The sequence below is a fragment of the Triticum dicoccoides genome, chromosome 3B, assembly GCF_002162155.2.
Source record: "Triticum dicoccoides isolate Atlit2015 ecotype Zavitan chromosome 3B, WEW_v2.0, whole genome shotgun sequence".
Lineage (NCBI taxonomy): Eukaryota > Viridiplantae > Streptophyta > Magnoliopsida > Poales > Poaceae > Triticum > Triticum dicoccoides.
Genome location: NC_041385.1, coordinates 234351991 through 234356405, shown reverse-complemented (window position 1 = coordinate 234356405; position 4415 = coordinate 234351991).

Below are 4415 nucleotides of genomic sequence, written 5' to 3'. Positions count from 1 at the left end.
AAACTGAGTAGGCTGCGGGGCCACCTCGGGGAAACTTGAGGGTTGGTTTTACTTGTAGGATGTCTCATCCGGTGTGCCCTGAGAACGAGATATGTGCAGCTCCTATCGGGATTTGTCAGCACATCAGGCGGCTTTGCTGGTCTGTTTTTACCATTGTCGAAATGTCTTGCGAACCGGGATTCCGAGACTGATCGGGTCTTCCCGGGAGAAGGTATATCCTTCATTGACCGTGAGAGCTTGTGATGGGCTAAGTTGGGACACCCCTGCAGGGTATTATCATTCGAAAGTCGTGCCCGCGGTTATGAGGCAGATGGGAATTTGTTAATGCCCGGTTGTAGAGAACTTGACACTTGACTTCATTAAAATGCATCAACCGTGTGTGTAGCCGTGATGGTATCTTCTCGGTGGAGTCCGGGAAGTGAACACGGTTTGGGTTATGTATGTACGTAAGTAGTTTCAGGATCACTTCTTGATCACTTCTAGCTTCTCGACCGATGCGTTGCTTCTCTTCTCGCTCTCACTTGCGTATGTTAGCCACCATATATGCTTAGTGGTTGCTGCAGTTCCACCATATTACCCCTTTTCCTACCTTGAGCTTAAATAGTCTTGATCTCGCGGGTGTGAGATTGTTGACTCCCCGTGGCTCACAGATTCTAACAAAACAGATGCAGGTACCGAGGATACCAGCGCAAGTGGCGCAATCGAGCTTAAGTGGGAGTTTGATGAGGACCTTGGTCGTTACTATGTTTCGTTTCCAGATGATCAGTAGTGGAGCCCAGTTGGGACGATCGGGGATCTAGCATTTGGGGTTGTCTTCTTTTCATTTGGATTTGACCGTAGCCGGTCTATGAGTGTATTTTGAATGATGTATGATTTATTTATGTATTGTGTGAAGTGGCGATTGTAAGCCAACTCTCTTTATCCCATTCTTGTTCATTACATGGGATTGTATGAAGATGACCCTTCTTGCGACAAAACTACCATGCGGTTATGCCTCTAAGTCGTGCTTTGACACGTGGGAGATATAGCCGCATCGTGGGCGTTACACTGACCTAGAAGTTGAAGAAGTGGAGATGCTCTACCCATGCTGTTCATGTCCCACTCCTTTCGCTGACATGTGGGACATCCAGCACGTGTCGTGTTTCGCACTCCTTCGTCCTGAGAGTTGACACACTAGCTTTCATCAGAAATTACCAATAAATATAAATTTGCAGTGATACTAACACACGGTTTCCTTGCTCCTCAATATCGGAAACAATACTTTAATTCACCAACATGTGGGACGTCGACCATCCTAGTCCACTTGTCATGCACGCAAAACTCCAGGGGAGAGTCACCCCGGTTGTCGCGCCGCAGTAATAATGACTAATGAGCTGTCAAATCATAGGCCCAACCTTTCCCACTGTAAAGTTGATCGGATGAAGGAACCATCATGACTTTGTTGAATTCCGCTTCTTTAAGAAAACTACTATACAAGCAATACTGCTAGCTACAATAGTATTGTAATGCAGCGGGGCCTCCTTTGGTTCATAGGATAGGAATTTTATAGGAATATGAAAATCATAGGAAGTGAGATGACATGCATCTCAATTCCTATAGAGAAGCCTATGCCATTTGATGAATAGGATAGGAATTTTTCCAACTGGCAATTTTCTCTAAAAACTACAGTAGTAAGTAGTACTGGTACATGCTCGTAATTAATTAAACAGATGTACGAGCGACACAGACACACACACTAACTACTACTACTACTTCTCACATGCTGGCCAGACGCGTCGTTCTCCTTCCCGGTTTGTCAATGACTCCCCACCGTGCTTGGGTCTCCGCCGAGCTCTCCTCAATAGAGCGTGCGGCCGCTTCTTTCTTGCGGCAGCGGGACTCTCTTTTCTTGAGTGCTTTCTACCTTTTCTTCTCCCTCTGTGTGGCTTTGGCCGACTCTTGCTCTACCGCCCATTCGGCCTTGGCAGCTTCAAAGTCCGCCCAGGTAGGTGTGAGGTCGCAAGTGGCGATGAACTCGGCACGGTGGGATGCCATTGCTTCCCTACCATTTTGTGTGTGGTCGTGGGCGAAGAGGAACTTGGCGCAGCAGGATGCCATCGTTTCCTTATCGGTTCGTGTGCGATGCGGTGGCATGAATGACCGCTTGGTGAGAGCTCTAGGGCATAGTGGCCAAACAACCGTATAGTGCATTGGTTTGTCAAGACCTCAAGGATAGGCGACGAAGGAAATTTGGATTCCCCTTCAATCCTGGTCATTTATTACTTCACACGGTTACTTTCTTTAGCCCTGTGGAAGCTGTGTGCGCTGACCTTATTGTGGGTTGCTTTCTGATTGGCCGCCACCCCAGCCACGCGGATCGTGTGCGTGCACCATGAGCGAACGACATTCCACATGTCTATCATCACACCCATGTAGCTGTAGCTGGGATTTGATGTTTCTGCACCTCCATCCTGGTTGATGCATGTAACTACAAATAATATCACTAGAAACTATGTTTACTAGTAAGGTACACGTGCATTGCACGCATGAGATTTAGCAACCAAATTATGAATAAATACCACACTATAGCATGCAAGCTTTGAGTCATATATGCATGATGTGATGTTCATTTAATTCTTATAGTTCATCTCATTCAAACTCAATAGTTTTTATAAAAAAATAATCTATTTTAAGATTCATGGAATTGCGTGTTGTAAAGCATAAAGTAAAAACAAATAATGGCAATTCATCTAGAAAAAGTTTGGGCAATTATGATACGGAAGCTTCTAGAACAAAGGAAAAGTGCTTATGTTTTGAGGTTTGAGCATTATGCTTAAGTTCAACCATGGAATCTTCTAGATTGTAAATGTGGAAGAATCTGCTGGAACATAGATGATATCCAACAACCAGTAGTGCTTAGATTTGCCATCTCTGCACCATCGGATTGACTTCATCCAACAACCATATTTCAAAATTATTCGCACACTATATAGGGGTACAGATATAGAAACAAATCCAATGATATAATTTTTGGTGACATGCATTATTATTTTCTTAGTTCAATCTGTGGTCAAAGTTTAGCACAAAATACTAAGGGGACCAATAAATTAGGATGGTGGTAGTAAATTTCTACAAAATGCACATAATGGCCTAAATATCTCTACTCTTATAAAAAACCGAGTTGGTGATGATGGTGTGCCTGTCATCCTGTAGTATAGACCGTCCGATCTATATCTGACGAATAGAAAGCAAACTATGGCAATTTTGCAAAAAGATACCCGCACCCCTCTCCACATTTGCAGAAAAGACCTTCCCTTGTTCATCTTCGTCTCTCACAAGATAAACAGCTCAAATAAATGCATCTTGATGTTCCGTGCAATGCATGGGCCTCTTGCTAGTGGTAAATGAACCCGGAGAAGTGCCGAATTTAACACGGTGCTTTGTAGGGTGTATGTTGATCGTAGAAAAAAGTGAATTGCTACATTAATTGAGTATGTTTGCAAACTACAAAAAAAATATACCACCACGCCAGTGTCTGACTGCCCTGGCCCACCGAACCACTTCCATTGCTAGCGCGCGCTTCCCGCCTGAGACTACCCACAGTGGGAGTAACATAGGTGGTAACATCACACATCTCTAGGCAAAACCAATGATGTTGCGAGTAATTAAAGAGGAAAGAGAGGCATGTGGTAACATAGCTAGTTACTATAACATCACACATACAAGGACAAGATGAGTCTACAACCTAATAAATGAAGTGTTGTATGGCACCACACGTATGTTACTCCCCACTATAGAGGTAGTAACATAGACTACTAATATATGCATGTTACTAGTCTAAGTTAGTACCCATTGTGACTAGTCTGAAATGGCCACCATCGCTCCAGAACGCCAATGCTACATTCACGCTCGACGCGACCTCTCACTGGCGCCAGCATTACTGCAGCGCGACGGCCGAGAGAGCGCCACCCGTGCGGCATCCCGATGCAAGCGACTGCTCCGCGTTAACGACACCACAACCATCCATCTGTCTGCCGCCCACATTAATGACATGCGGCTGTCGGCAAACCTACTCCGGCGCCAGCCATCCGTTCGTTTGTCGTAGCTCATTGCCATTTGCCTGCTATATTAACTTCAGCCCCAGCCATAGCCAAAGACCCACAATTCTTCTCCTCTGGTCCCTTCCTTCTGTCGGCACCACTCTAACCATGGACTCCTCGCGCCCCAAAGCTCTCTTGGACGTACTGTCGCAGGAGCAGACGAAGGACATCGCCGGCTCCGTTCCAAGCGTGCTCCAAAGCTCTCTTGGACGTACTATTGCAAGAGCAGACGAAGGACATTGCCGTCTCCCCCCGGCAGCCTCCACTGCCATGACCATGAAGCCGGCGCGCATGCGCGGGTGTAGCCGGCAGCAAGGAAGAGCAGTACAAGGTAGG